Genomic DNA, 16,544 nt, shown 5'->3' with positions numbered 1-16,544 from the left:
TCCCCTCTATGCGACATTGGTCAGACTCCAGTTGGAGTACTGCGTCCAGTTTTGGGTGCCACACTTCAAGAAGGATAGATAGACTCAAGAGGGTCCAGAGGAGACCACTCTTATGGTTAGAGGCTTACAGGACAAGCCCTATAAGGAGAGACTGAGGGGCCTGGACCTCTTCAGCCTCCACAAGAGAAGTCTGAGAGGTGATCTTGTGGCCACCTAGAAATTCATTAGGGGGACGCAGCAAGGGATCGGAGATGCTCTAGTCACTAGGGCGCCTCTTGGGGTAACACGGAACAATGGTCACAAACTGACAGAGAGCAGATTTAGGCTAGATATCAGGAAAAACTTCCTCATGGTAAGGGTGGCCAAAATTTGGAATGGGCTTCCAAGGGAGGTGGTGCTCTCCCCTACCTTGAGGGGTCTTTAAGAGAAGGCTGGATAGGCATCTGGCTGGGGTCATGTGACCCCAGCACTCTTTCCTGCCTAGGCAGGATGTCGGACTCGATGATCTGCTGAGGTCCCTTCCGACCCTAGCATCTATGAATCTACAAATAGATTCATCAGGGATCTGACTAAACTGCTTACACGTACACCAACGGTTGCCTAACATAACTTCTATGAGTTACTTCTTACTTTTAGAGGGAGAACTTTATCCAAGCATGGAGTGGCTTACACTAGTGCAAAGCTGTGTATTATATGTCCACTCTGCTTTTACTAGAGGTGTATCACCACCTTAAAAAGCTTAAAACATTTCACCCTCACTCACAAACAAGCTTCATTCAGCCAGTAAAAAAGTCTTTGCCTAGAGAGAAAATGGAAAAAATGGATGTTACCTCATGTGGCTATAGTTTGTTCTTTCTTACAAGGGTGGGGGAAGAGGGGAGGACAGTAATTCACCTTTTCACAATTTAAAAATTCTTTCCCCCAAGTATTTACTTCCCCCTTTGTGCCAGATGCTGCTTTGAAAGGGGAAGGTACAAACTCTTCTTGGATCACTCTCATTCAAGAAGAACCAATCTAGAAGAGGGCTACTTAAGACCTCCATCCCTGAGACCAAGTAGGTCTACAGGCATTGCCGGAAAGCCTCCCGAAACATTACCATGTTGCCACTGCCCACACAATTCTGTCTCTGGCTGGGCTGTATCTTGGCCCATACAAACAAGAATAGAAAACATTGAACATTAATACCAAAACACTGCATTGAGCTGAACTGGGGTGAGAGGGTAGAAAGGTAAGCAGGGCCAGGAAATAAGCATGAACATTTCAGAGTTGGCCAAACAATCAAAACTTTGTCAGGACTGACCTGGGCCGAATTTGAACCACCATCCTTGGGACACAGATTCTATGATGAGTCCACTAAGCTATTCAGTTCTCCACCTATTTTTTCACAGGGAAAATAGCAAGTGATTAGTCTGATGGTTATGGGAATTTCAGTTTGATGTAGACTTCTTCAAGAGAGTTTCTGGAGCGGGGATCAATACCCCAACAAAAAACAGGAGTTGACAACCCTGCTGTCAGAAAAACAGTCATAAACCCAAATGAGGAGCTGCTGAACTAGGCCTCCAGGCTGAGCTTCCCAGAGTCAAGGTTACTGATCAAAACACCGGTACTGGTTCCCTCCTATTCCTACAGGAAGAGGGGCTCAGCCAAGCCAGTTATCTAAGGAACCAGACCCTTCCTGCTGTAGCAGCATGCAGCTCCTCTGCAAGAACCAGGTCAAACACACAGGTCAAACATGCTATGCCCCAGAATTGCACTGAAATACCTTCAGAAAACTGCATAAAGGACACACAACCATGCCAATGCAGATATGCACAGGGAACTCTGAACCCCAGGCCAGATTCAGCACCAGAACACTGAGGAATTCCCATTGAATTCTGAACAACCAGCTCCAGCAGCACATGGCACAGGGACGCCAGCTGGCATCAGGGCTAAAAGCTGGAGACAAGCCAAATACAAAGTGGAGGAGGTATAGGAAGAGTACTGTCAAAGAAGATTCAGCACAGCCAAAATGAGCAGGTGGGAAGTTTGACTTCCCAGCATGCTATCTCCAAGCCATACTGCTCTCTCCACCCCAAATATTTGGCATCAGCCTCAAGTAATTAGCATCCGACCTACCAGAGCTTGGCTTCTCGTCCTAGCTACTGTAAGGAAAAGGACCTCTCTATTCTAGCAACCAAGATGGGAGCCTCACTAACCCCTTACTCTTCTTTCTGAGTAATCTCTAGGTCTCCTGCCTCTTGGGGAAAAGCTCATCCTCTTTCTCCACCTGCAAGGATTCTTCCTTCCTTTAGCAAGGGTTTTATGTCTAAGCACCAGGCAATGTACTCCTAGGTCTTCTTGAAAAAATACAGACCAGATACACCAGACAGAGAGAAACATAGTGTGGTGGCTGATACTCTGTTGTCTACTCTGTTGAATATCAGAGAGCTTGGAGCAGAGCTTCGCTGCACAGAAGCACGCTGGGGGAAGATGTGCACACTGCTGGGCAACGCTCCATTTGCCCACTCACTCACCCGCTTTGCCAGTGCAGGGAAGAAAAGTGCATTTTTTGAGCCCTGGGTGGATTCTAGTTGGTTACAAAGCCCAAGCAAGAAACTCTGACATAACGGGAGGAAGATATTGCAGGCACCCCGATCAGAAGTTACAACAAAGAGCTTAGTATATTGGGAAAGATTAGAGTAGCAACATCAGTGGGTACAACAACAATACTGGATGATTTTCGCTACCCCAGGATTAACTGGCACATGTGGAACAGTTCCAACAAGCAAGCTGACACCACAAACCATCATAAATTTGAGTAGCTTGAGCACCTATGAATAAGGAAAGGAAAGAATGGTACATCTGAGTGCAGGAGATCTACAGAGCAGCTACCAGGGCCCAGAACGTTCAGATATCACAGGGCAACCCCCCTGATGGGGAACAGTGATCAGCTTTAAGGACTTGATCAATCATCCAAGGTGCCAAGCACCTTAGATTGCACTGGTGGCACTGGTAAATAAGGGTTGCTATCAGTCTATGAAGAGAATGGTTGTGATTGCAGCCAAGGAAAGAGTTGAAAAAGAAATTCACACACTACGCAGTTTCCAATTTAATCATCTGTTTTTAAGAACTCTACCACAGTCAAAAGTAAAACATGGGCCCTAGAGCCAATACAGCAAAAAACGGAAGAGTATAGTTCGTGGCTAGACAGAGAAATTACACGAGGTTTAGGAAGAAAAAAAAAATCCCTTAAACAGTGGAAGTCCTGTCCAAACAGCATAAACAGATTTTAATATAAACTCTTCCAGGCAGGGTGCCAGTTATGAAAGTTGACACACACACACACACACAGATCATGAAATGAAGGACATAAAGATAAGAAATTCATTCAATACATCAGAAGTACAAACCCTGCCAGGGGAACTAAGGGGCTGTCCACCCCACCTAGGACAGAGGGACTAACAAAGGAGGAAGTCAGAAAAACATTCAATTTTATCCATCTTTAGTATAGAAAATTGGAAGGGCTTCCCTATTCTGAATTTTCTTAAATGGGAGAACAGAATGCAGACAGTACAGATTGGAGTCGCCATGGAAGATATTATGCATCAACTTGAGAAACTTGCAGCAAATCCCTGGCATCAAAAGGCATTTCTCATAGAGTGCTAAAGGGAGCAAATAGGAGCAAATAAGGAGGATATGCAAACAGGCTCTTAGAAACACAACTGCACCTGAAGATGAAAGAGCCAGCACCAGTCAGGGCAAGGGAGAACTACAGATCACTGAGCCTCATCTCAACACCAAATGAGGTGTTAGGGCAGCGATTCTCAACCTTTTCGGACTCAAGGCACTTCCTATTCCACTCAAGGCACCCCTCATAAAATGTCAGCTCTTAGTTTTCATTCAGTTTTTGACTACAGAAAAATAATAGAGCAACTCTTCTTCTGCAAAGAACTAAGAAAGATCACAGCAAGTCAGAAAGTTCTTAACATTATAGATTCTTTTTGAAATCTCTGGGTTTATCATGTGAATCATGTCTGAACACCTTACAGTGCTATCATAGCGTGGCACCCTGTGTCACCCTTGAAAGGATCTCAAGGCACCCTAGTTGAGAATCAATACTGTTAGAGTATTAGACCATGTGCAGAGGGAATACATCTAACCAACACACTTCGCTAACTTGCTTGAAAGTTTGTTTTTATTTTTAAATTAAAAAAACAAACACTGACAAGTGGGTTTTTTTAAACTAGGGTTTGTGTTTGTTTTTGTTTTGGGTTTTTTTTTTGTGGGGGGGGGGGGTTAAAACTAGTTACCAAATAAAGCACCTCTTAAAAAGATGGCTGGATTTTTCTTTAAAATATATTTTAAAAGGTGAAAGGTTTTTTGTTCTCCCTGCTGTACTGACATGTACAAGAGTCTTTCCAAGAAACAGGGAGCAGGCTTGAAAGCAATACCAAACTTCTTACTTTATGAGACAAGACGTGTGAAAACTCAGCAATGAAACCAATCCTATACAAAATGCTACCAAAAGCACAAAGTAAACCGACTGGTAAAGGAACAAAAAGTTTCATGTATTTTTCAGGGACAACAATCTCAGGTCTTATTTCTAATGGCAGAAGGTAAAAACAATTTTAGAAAGCAGTCTGTATTTTCACTTTGACAGAGTCCCTTAAATAAAACAGCAGAGAAAGGTGACCCTGTGGCCATAAATTGAATCAGTGACACCTTTCTAAATAAAGCCCTCCATGAAAACAACACGTAAGCAGGAGAGTTGTCACATGGATTAAAAATTAGCTAAATGCTATGGAAAAGTCTTAGTTAATAGCAGCTCCTCAGTTTGAAGGGAGGGAAATGCTAGATTTCTCAAAGGCTAATATTGAATGGAGTATATTGGGTACTTTGAGAGGAGGAAGCAGGCAGTGATTTGGTGAAGCCTGCTGATGGTGCTAATGCAATGGTTTTCAACCTGTGGTCATGGACCTCCTCAGGGTCCACAGACTGTATCTAAGGAATCCATGAAAGAGGTCTATGGCTTAAATTGTCTGTACCTTTTCCCAGCAATGATGCAAACACAGGGCCAAGGAATTTCATCAACATGTCCTGAAAACACAGCCCCAGAGAAAAGCAAGAAAGATTGTTAGAGATTTGGGGAGGCCCTGGAGCTAGTGAGAGTTAGCAAAAGTTAAGATAATTTACCTTGTAACAAGAAAAGAGTTGAAGAGGGCCTGAGAGAAGCTCTTCTACCTTCTCAAATCATAAAGAGAACCAAGATCACATCCGTTCTATGGTACTGCCATTTATACCACAGGGGATCATCAAGAGAAGTGCTGTTGTCATATGTACTTATGCAAGGCAAAAAAATGCGGGGGTAATCAAACCCCTTACTTTATGAAGGAACCTAATAATCTGCAAAAAAAAAAAAAAAAATCAGGAAGAAACATCCTCTACTATGAACAGCACTGCACAAAGGGTCAAATGCAGGCTAGACCCCCTGACCCCCCCACACACACACACACCTCTTTTTGCCTCCTGTGCAGCATTCAGCACAGGCCACTGCCAAAGGCAAGATGCAGCACTTTATGGTCAATCTGTCAGATCTGGTATGGCAATTCCTAAATTCACAGTTTAAAATATTACCATGCTGAGCAAGAATTTTGAAAAAGGACTACAAAATGGAGCCACAATTGACTTCCTTTGCAACTACAGAGCATGACAAAAATGAAACCTAATGTTCTGGTCCTGAAAAGTAACCATGTCTGTGTAATGAGGTTATTTAACACTGAAAAAGTATTCTTTTTTTCCTCCAATTGTCATAATGGTAAATTGTGACCTGACCTTCCTGTTCTTCCCTTCATCATCCTTTCCCAGGAGTATGTGACCTACCCCTAGCTGGGAAGTCTTTTGTTTTTCAGTAGAGTTGGTATATCGGTTCACCCTGCCCTTCAGTTGTTCCATATCGACAGCATCAAAACCTGGGACCACAGTAGGCTAGAGGCCGGAAGATGAAAGCCAAAGAGAATACTGGTTTAATTAAGGTGCACGTAAGCAAAGACCTCAAGAAAAAAGGTCTAAAATATAAGTGCAAAGAGCAAAAGAAATGTAGCTTGTTGCAGCTGTACACCAACTAGATCCCCTCTTAAACTTTGAACCACGTCTAGACAAGCCAGGCTTCTAGACTTGAGCTAGCCAGGGGATATGGGGTTACTACCCCATATCCGCTGGACACAGAATGACAATGATCCAAGATATCCCACAACTGAATAGTTAATATTAATCCACTGGAGTCAGGGACAATGCCAGCAACAGTCAGTGCAACACAAATCCAGATAGACTTCTGTGCCCCAGAGCATCCTAGAGCCCCATCCCTTGAACTAGGTCATGGGGGGGGACGAGACATCTTTTTTCTAGCAATACACATTCATATATCTGATAGGTTTAAATACCTTAGCCCTCTGCTGCTTTCAAAAGCACCAATAAAAACTTAATTCACCTTGCTAAAAGTACCTAGATTTAAAGAGTCTACAGAGAAATTAAAAGAAATATTAGGTCTTGGGGCAATGAGCCATCAGCATATGAAGACAACCCCCAACAATATAAACTCCCCTTTCACCACACTCCCCCTCTTCTTCCAGCTCTGTGACAAATCCAATTTTCACTGCTCAGAGCAGCTGGAAAATAGACCAAACCCAAACTCCCCCCTCTCCCCCCCAAAAAAATAAAAAATAAAAAACAGGGCTGTTTCTGCCAAGTAAGCACTGAATACGCTGCATTCCATTTGATTAAAACAATTACTCAAGAGCCAGCCAAGAATTACATAAAGCTTCCTCTCTGCACCACCCCCATCCCCATCCCTCCATTTCTCCCACCCAAACACACACAGACCAAGCAGCTTCCCAGCTCTGCACACAGCACGTCCATTAGATATCACCCCATGGTGAGATCACACTGGAGGATGCAATGCAACCATCTCAAATATCATTGGTTATTCCATTCCTCATCCAAAATAGAGTTCCAAAACCTATGCAAGGTGACCAGAGACCAGACCCCAGCATACCCAAATGCACAGAGCTTGCTCCACCACCAAGTGGGTCCAACACACACATCCAACACACTTCTTTGCTTTTGTAAGCCAAGGTCACACTTGGAGGCAGTTTGGTATCTGACAGGCTCAAGGAACAGACAACCTACTGCTGGCCCATACAGAAGGCTGAACAGTCTTTACTGTCTCCAACTTCTATAGACTATGACCCATGCTTCTAAACCAGTGGTGATCAATCGAATGAGGTCGACATTCAGAGGCTCCACGATCGGGAGCAGCAGGACACGTGGGGAGCAGCCAGGATGCAGTCCAAGAAGCAGTAGAGGCAGGACCCACATGGCTAGGCTGAGCCATACCCACTGCTACTGGGCTCAGCCAGGTGAGTAGGACAATCCCACTCTACGCCCCCTGCCACTGGGCTGGGCCAGGGGAGGGTCCGAGCCTGGGTGGCTCATCCACCACTGTACACACCCTGGCAGAGGACTGGGGGGGGGGGGGGGTGGCGCACACATACCTCCCTGATCTGTGCGTGGGGCAAGGCAGCTGTCGCCACACACTGGGCTTTTTACCCGGAGCGCTGCTGCAGCTGGCTTGGGAGCGGCCTGACACCACGTGTGTCCCGCCACTGAGTGGGCAGGGGAGGAGGCTCAGCCCAGCGGCGGAAGGCACATGGAGTCGAGCCCTTCCTGAGCCAGCTGCAGTGGGGTTTGGGGCACAAGGCCCAGCCCACAGCAGGAGCTGCCTCTGCTGCTCACAGATTGGGGGGGCATGTGTTCCCCCACAAATGCAGTGGAGTGGGGGGCTGCTTTATTGCTCTGAGCTGCTGGTCCCAAGCTAGGGATGGCCTGCATCAGCCATGCAGTGCCAAGGATGGAGGTGGGACTGGAGCAAGACAGCTGCCCGGAAGTGGCAGCTTGGGCCAGGCACCAGTGGCACTGGGTGGGGGGTTGCTACGACAAATTTTCAGGTGCCCATGCGCAGCCCCGCCCCACTGTAGCCCCATTTCCAGTGCCACTGCTTCCCCATCTGAGCTGCCGCTCCCGGGCAGCTGCCCCACTCCAGTCCTGCCTCCATCCCCAGCACCATGCAGCTGACACAGGCCGCCTCCAGCTTGGTAGGTCTTTGGTTGCTTTTTAATTCTATACGTAATCTCCTACTTAAAACGCTTGGAGACCACTGTTCTAAACAGACACCAGAAACAAAGGGTTACAGAAGTGCCAGATTTAAGCAACTTGAAGCACAAGCATAGCATGGTACAGCAGCTGGGTTTACTGCCCAAGGGATTAAACACCTACAGGCTGAGCTGAAAACTACAAGCCTGGGGTTATAAACAGGGATCCTGGTTTTCTCCAATAAAAAAAAATCCCCAATTTTCAGGTAAAAAACACTAACCACAAACCCATTTTTTTCTGTGATCAAAATGAAATACCACTAATATATACATACACCCACACACACATATATTCTAATATTATAAAAGCCTAAATCTATCTGCCTGTCTGTCTATAACGCTTGATTCGCACACTGATTGGCTGACGGAGACATCCAATCAGAGTGTTCCAAGCATGGGAAAACACCTCTATGATTCTGAAGCAGCACCGAGGACTGCAAGGGGTGGCAGAACCGGGGCCTCGGCTCCCCCACCCCGCTCCCTGAAAGAGGCAGAACAGCAGCAGCATGGAGCGTTAGGTGGCAGCACTCCATCCCCGCCCCCTCCCCGTGTCATTCTTGACGGGCAATTGGCTAGTATATATATATTATTAACCAATTGCCTGTCAAGAATAAGGGGAGGGGGCAGGAATGGAGTGCCACCACCCAACACCCCATGCTGCTGCTGTTCTGCCTCTTGCAGGGAACAGGGTGGCCCCAGCTCCGCCTCCCCGTCTGGTTCACGGCACTGCCATCATTCCCCTCTGCCTCCGGCCCTTCAGTCCCCACTGTCACGGCGGCGCTCCGCTGTCTGTCCCCGTCTGTGTAGGGCACTCTTATCAACTGCCGAGACAGCCAATCAGAGCACAAATAAAGCATTACAGACAGAGACAGATTTAGGCTTTTATAATATTAGAATATACACACACACAAACTAGCCAATTGCCTGTCCAAGAATAATGCGGGGCAGGCAGGGACAAAGGCCTACATCCAGCTCTGCCCCCCCCACCCCCGCCTCAAGGCTGGGCCCACTCCCTCCCTTCCCCCCCGCCGCTTCAGGGCCGGGGCCAGGCAACACCACCCCCCCTCCCCATCTGCTGGTCCCACCCCCCCATCACTGCCACCTGCAGGGACAGGGGGCTGAGCCAGCGCACCTAGCCCTGGCCCTGGCCCCCCTGTGCTGTCACGGTGGCGCTCCGCTGCCTGCTGTCCATAATGCTGTATTCACACTCTGACTAGCTGCCGAGAAAGCCAATCAGAGTGCAAATAAAGTGTTATGGGCAGATAGACTAAGGCCACAGAAAAATGTAGATTTGGGGTTACTTTTTTAATCTGAAAATTGGGGATTTTTTTTTTTTTTTAAATCGGAGAAAACCAGGATCCCTGGTTATAAGAACCTTCCTGACAATTAATTCCAAGCTGGACTGGCAAGTTAAGAGCTCTTCACATTTCACAGCAGGAATAAAGGCAAGCTTCTCCTGGCAAGCATCACTCACCCACCCAAAACACTGCGTTGGCCACTGATAAAGAGATTTCATGACGTGAATGAAATGGCATTTCTTCCCTTCCCCCAGTGCTCCAGCTCTCTGCATGGATCCTATCTAGCTGCTGGAGCTGCCCACAGCCAGCCAGAACAGTTCCAGCTGTATATCACACTGTCCTATCAACCTAGGTTGCCAAGGGAGAACTTTGCTGCACAAAACCACAGGCGAGGGGAGGGTGGGGGGTAATCATGCTGTCCAGCTTAGAAACACAACTCTCAAACAAGACCCTAAGGGCCAGTCTTGAGACCAAGGAATAATTGGCACTAACAGAATGAGTCACAGGACACCTGCCAGCAGTCAGGACAGGTGAGGGAAAAGAGTGCATCAGACAGCAAAACAAAATATGGAGTGGACAAGGAGGCAGCCACTGCACCTCACCCATTCATCCCAGCAGCTTAATGCCCCACAAACTGTAAGAGTGACCTCCAGTAATGCCCAGCGACTCTAAGGACCTTCTGCCTCTTTCTTTAGTTTCGGGGATAATGCTTCCCTACCCAGAGGAGGCTCTGTTAATGTGTATTAAGTGGCTCCATTCAGTATCTCCACTCTGAAAGAACCTATTTTCCTATGAGAAACCCTGAGCTGTATTTTTAACCATCAAAGAGGGTTGGAAAGGTGAAACCTGAAGTCCCTAATCCACAACAACTCATTCACAGCTCACTTGCCCGAACACTCTCTATTCCTGGCACTTTTTTATCACATGATCATGAAAAGCTTCCTTCTACTCTGAGCCTAAAGACAACTATAAACTCCCCTTTGACATGCAGTGCAAGCCCTATACTCATCTTGCTCTCCACAGATGGATATGAAGTGAGATAGTAGCAGCAAGCTAGACAGGCAAAGGATTAATTCTGTCTGAAAGCTCTATTTTGTGACACAACTGTAGGCTGGGCTATTCCTGGAGACCCCATACTGTTTGATTTACGACAAAGTCATTTAACACTCTAGCAGCCCATGCAGCAAGGATGATTCTCTGGTGCAGCAGCTACTATTCTGGACTTTCTTTCTTCCAGGTCAGTTGTGAAATGCCTTGTGAGCTAAATGAGTGAAATGGATAGTGCATTGCATGAGATCAAGATGGACTCCACCATGTGCTGTCAGCCAGACACATTTTGGAACAGCTCAGATTCACAGGATCTGAAAGGATGTTCAACATGAACTCTGGGGGAAAAAACAACAGAGCAAACTGGATTGAAGTAATCTAACTACATTAAAATATTTAAATAATATAATCTAAGCGTCTTTAGAATGCGGGAAAAGTCCAAGGAGTCAAAGACAAATAATTTTAAAAAGTCTTCTTAGGTAGCTGACCACAGGATTTTCCAGTCTTTAGCTTGTTTCCCACAAAAGCAGCAGTCCCAGTCTCAGTTAGGAAGACAGACTTCCTGTACCACACATGAAATCACTCTTCATTTATACAAGATGAACTCCATCCACATCAACAAAGAGAAAGTGCGCCAGACTCCTGATCAGAATGAACCTGGAGCCCCTCAAGACTACCCCAGAGCCAGCTCCTGTAGCTGAAACATAAGAAATGTTTTTGGCTCCAATTCCAATTTTCCTTGGTTTATCATGTTTGGATTTAAGTGAGTACTGCTGGGAAGAGCAGACCAATGATCTATGCACAGTCAATGTGTGGTTTTAACGTGCTATAATGGTCAGGTTGAAGCCCAGCTACCCCCTCCCCACTACGTGGTCACTATAGTATGTTTCTGACAAGGCCAAATGCAGAAAAAAAGGTTGGCCCACTTCCTTTATGTCAAAACCATAACCACACCATTTTTACAGAGCATTTATATAGATAAAGCATCACAAAACCATTAACAGACTCAGTCAAATGCTAATGTAAAGAAAACATTAGAGTGAACTAATTGCAAGGGACTGGGAAAAGAAAAGTTCCAGGAAACAAAGAGCAACCTCTTCCTCAACTCTGCAGTCATGACCTGTCAGAGCCATGGACACTAAAGAGGAACCAACAGGAGAGAGAAAGGCAAGAGATCAGAAAAGCAGGAAGGAATATGTCAGAGAAAAATTTTTAAAAAAGATTCAGGCAGGTTTGAACTAGATTCACATTTGGATTTCCTTGTGAAGGTGATGGGAGGTGGGTGAGTTACACTTCCCAGCTTTATAGATGGAAGACATTTTAGAAAGGCAAAGTGCTTGGCAAATATTAATTTGCCCCCAGATATAAGGGGCTGCCATCCTGATTTTACAAAAGAGGACATGTTCCCAAGATCACAGAGCAAATCTATGTAAAAAGCTAGAACAGAATCAAGGCTTCCCAATTCCCTTTCTTGTGCATTAACATCTGGGCACAATAGTCAACCATGGCAATCTATACTCCGTTAAACTCTGCCCGCTAAAGAGGCTTTATACCTCTCTTCCAAAGAGCAGCAATGTAGTATATAAAGTAAACTCTAGCATTCAAAAATCAAAAATAAGATATGTAAAATCAACTCTGCATCAGAAAAGAGAGCTTGAACAGGGGAACAAGGACCTTAGTCTCCTCTCACTCATACTGTTTGTGTGGCAATACAACTCCACTGAGTTTAGAGTTACTCCTGATTTTCACTAGTGTAAATGAAAGGAGACAAACTTTAGGAATCAAGATTCATGTCTTTTATTCCTGGTTCTGTCATGGATTTGCAGCATAACCATGGGCAAGCCCCCTAGCCTCTCTGCACCTCAATTCTACCAGCTCTACCTAGACAAAGGAAGTTTGCACAGATACAAAACTAACACAAATTAAATCACCCAATATAAAGATACCTGACCAAAGGGCCAACACCTGTTTTGTGTTGGTGTAGTTTCAGCAGCACTGCAGAACCCTAAAGCCTAAACCAGGTGAAGTTTTAAAGGTTACAGTTGAAGAAGGGAAAATAATATGGACTAACTTGAAGGGAGGTCATGTAGATTATGAATGTTTGTGAAACTCTAAGACATCTAAGTGGAGAATTAAACTCCAGATGAGCTTTCGCAGTAACAAAAAAGCTGTTTCCCTTGAGCTATGAGTATTATAAACATGAAAAGAGAACATAAGAGAGGCATCTGAAGAAATATTTGAAAAGTAGATTGCAGGGACCACTTGGGAAAAGGAGGGACCCAAAAGGACAGATGAACAAACTTCAAGGATAATAAGGTCTCTGCAAAGTCATCCATTCATTTTTATAAATGCTGATGGAGATGGTGTCACAGGATCCATTTCAACTAGGCAGGCAGCTGAACACTTGGATATGTTGACCTCTCCCAGTCAGAGACAAAGGAGCTAAAGACATCACAGAGTCCAGACTTTCCATGGAAATACAGCAGCAAGAAAAGAAGCCTCTCTCTGCATCACACACTGCTTGAAGCAGAGGACTCCCTGTCTGTGTCGTCCAGGACAATAAAGTCCCTGTTAAAGGAGGGTCAAAACAGCTAAGAAACTGAATCAAGTCAGATCCCTATTGTGCTGGGTATTGAGCCCTGTTTACAGTCTTCTCACCCAGCAACAGCAAGGATTCAGAAACCTGAGCCAGCCTAGAGTCAAGGGGATGAATGACTTCAGCAGTGTTCCTCATCAACACCATTTCCTGGGTGTAGCCCACAATGAGCAATTTCACACTGAACAGTCAATATGATGGGCCCAGTACTGACTACAAATTGCATCCAAAGTAATGGAAATTAGTCAGGCAGACAAACCTATCCCAAGGATCCTGGTTTTCTCTGTTTAAAAATCGTAAATTCTCTGATTTTTGGGGCACAAATTCTCTGATTAAAAACCCAAAATCCACGATTAAAATGAAAGGCCACTATATATCTGGGTATCAGTTGAACACAATGTTTTATTGATATATTTACAGTTTTAAAGCAATTTGGAAGTCTACCAGTACCTCACAATCGCTATAATAAAATAAATTCTACATGCCTATATATTTTGGCATTTGATTTTGGTTTTTTCATCATGAAAAAATCAGAGCTCCTGCTGCCCTCTCACTCACCAGGACACAGATCTAACTATGGTTGCCCCCCCCCGCCACACAATGCCTTGTGGTGCTGAGCAGCCCTGATATGCTGTTGCCCCTCACTCCCAAGCCACAGCCCCGCCCCCCTGTCCTGCTGATTTTAACCTACACTGGAACCAAACCATCATGTGCCCTGTCCTACTGAACCACAGTGGGAAGGGGCATATCGAGGCTCCTGCGGTGAGGGAGGAAGTGGGGCTGGGGCAGGCACTGCCCAGCCGGGGCACAGGACAGAGCCACAGCTCGTCCAGGAGGTGCAGGGAGGAGGGGGAAGGCTCCTGCTGCTGTATGCAACCTGGGAAGGCACGGGGAGCGTGCGCCCCTGGATCTGCACAGGGCAGGGCAGGCTGCTGCTGTGGGCTACGGCCAGGGCTGCACTGGGCTTTTCCCCACAGTGGGCCTGGGCTGGGCCGCACTCATGGCAGGCTGCAGTGGTGCTGGGAGAGGATTATACAGGGGCTGCAGCCACCCCAATATTTGCTGTAGCTCCCCCATTCCCCCCTCCTAGCACCATCGCCCACTCCAAGCGCAGCCAGGTCCAGCCACCACCGGGAAGAGCCCAGTGCAGGCCCAGCCTGCAGCAGCAGCCTGCCCACACCCCGCGCAGATCCAGGCACCAGATGTCCCCTCCATGCCCTCCCAGGGTGCACACAGCCCTCCCCCCCCCCTCCCCCGGACAAGCCACAGCTCCATCCCGCACCCTGCCCTGCCCCGCCCATCCTGGCTGGGCAGCCGTAGCCACAGCCCCACTCCCTCCTTTACCACAGGGACCACAGAAAACCTGTGAGTAGTATGCGGAAGGCTGGGAAGAGGGGCACACACATACACACCGTGTGAAGCAGCACCCAGCAGGTAAATATGTTGGGGGGAAAGGGCCTGGGGGGAAGGTGGGGCAGATCGAGGCCCCCATGGGGAGGGAGGGAGGGAGTGGGGCAGGGGTTGGGTTGAATGGGGCCCCAAGGCAGGTGGTGGGACAGTCAGAACCCCAGGCTGCTCATCCAGGGGTGCAGGGGGGCTTCCAACACTGCACACATCCCAGGGGAGACATGGAAGGCACATACCCCCCAGGCGAGCTGCCCACTGCATGCTGGGCTCTGCACCCCACTGCTACTACCTCGGGAGCTGCAAGCAATGCCAGGTGCGTCCCACCACCAGGTGCATCTTGCCACCAGGCTGTACCGCGTCCCCTGCCCACCCGGCAGCAGAAGGCACATGGCATCATGCACAGCTCCCGAGGCAATAGCAGCAGGTCACAGAGCCCAGCACATAGCCTGCCTCTACCCCACGCACAAACCTGGGAGTCCCCCTGCACGAGCTGCCCAGGGCTCCGACCGTGCCTCCCATGCCTCCCCTGGGCATAGGCAGATCCCAGGGGCCGCTACCAATTTGGGGCCCCCAGGATCCTTATCAGCAGGGAAGTGAAAGCTGCAGTTTTAAACTTAGTGCCATTTTTGTCTCTGCTGGGAAACGTCAAGTTTAAAATTCCGGCTTTCACATTGCTTGCCTGGGAGCTGGGAGCAGGGCCCCGCCAGCAGTGGGGCTGAGGGGGTGGCCAGGGCCAGGCTAGGCCAGCAATAACGCGCTGTGCTTCTCCAGGCGGGTAGGCCGCAGTCCTGGGGGGGCCTTGGGGGCTATGGCCACCACAAAATTCATCCTAGCTCCCCCACATAGCTACCCCTCCCACTGGCACCACCCACCCACAGAGGCGTGGCACAGTGCTCCTGGCTTAACACAGTGCATCTTTGCAGCCACACAGGACACAGCCAGGCAACAGCTCCCTGAAGGTAAGTCTAATACAGAGCAGGAAGAGCTAGACAAAGCTGTGGGCAGCTGCCTCAGAGTGATCGAGAGTTGGGGAGGGGGGAAGTCCTGTGAGGAGAGAGAGAGTGTGTGTGTGTGTGTGTGTGTGCGCGAAAAAATAGCTGGTAGTACTTAAGGCTGTATCATTTTAAATTGGCGGTATGCAATCTGTCAGAGTTTGGTCTACATGATTAACAGAGAATGGAGTTAAATGTAGGTAAACAGCTGTAAATAAATACTACTGCTTTTTTAGTGGACCCTTTTTCTTACAATCACTTAGTCAACTAGTTCCAAATGTCTATTTCCAAAATTGGCTTAACACTTCATGCAGGTGTAGCATGTAGGAAGGGGAGAGGGAGGGGGCAGACAGGCTCCTAGGGTCTGTGGAGCAATGGAGGCTGGGAGCATGCCTGCAGGGGCTGTGAAGGGGTGGAAGACTTGGGGCAGGCTCCCTGGCCTGGGAAGGAGTGGGTTGTGAAGAAGTCCTTAGGTAGTCCCACAGGGCATAGGTGGGGCTGGGCAATCTGGGCATAGGTGGGGCACTTGGTACGCCCTGGGCAATTCTGTGCAGAAAAACTCAAAATTACACAAAATTAATGACTTTTATTTATTTTTACAAATTAAACTAAATATAATAAACACTATTTGAACCTTCTTTAGAAATATATGCAAGTACTTTGTATGGTTGGGGGGTAGATTGGGGCGGGGGGGACAGTGAGTATGGGAGTATGTGGGATCTGTGGGCAGGTGTGGGGTTTATGATGCACAGCCTCCACCCCTGGCAGGTCAGCAGCAGCAGGTGCCAGGCCCTCGGGGTGCTCATGGCCTCAGCACGCAGAGCCCCTGGTGGTGTGTCCAAGGGCCTGCACGTGCTGGCAAGGAGCCAGCCCAGCCCACTGGCACTCACCTTCAAACCAGACCGAACTGGTTCCATGCCAGCACACGTGGATCGCAGCACTGCAGGTGGAAGCCACGCACCATCGGGTTGGGTGAGCTCCGTGCCTCCACGCGCAGCTTCCTGCTGAAGTGCTGAAA

At 47.6% G+C, this 16,544-nt stretch overlaps 1 protein-coding gene across 2 annotated transcripts in view; it reads right to left on the bottom strand.

Annotated features, from left to right (window-relative positions):
• The window catches only part of PXN (paxillin), a 63,739-nt gene that overhangs the window by 43,379 nt on the left and 3,816 nt on the right, over positions 1-16,544 (bottom strand). The window lies entirely within an intron of this gene.

Source organism: Alligator mississippiensis, chromosome 10, assembly GCF_030867095.1.
Source record: "Alligator mississippiensis isolate rAllMis1 chromosome 10, rAllMis1, whole genome shotgun sequence".
Lineage (NCBI taxonomy): Eukaryota > Metazoa > Chordata > Crocodylia > Alligatoridae > Alligator > Alligator mississippiensis.
The sequence above is the reverse complement of the archived record's forward strand: the minus strand, read 5'-3'. Positions and strand labels throughout refer to the sequence as shown.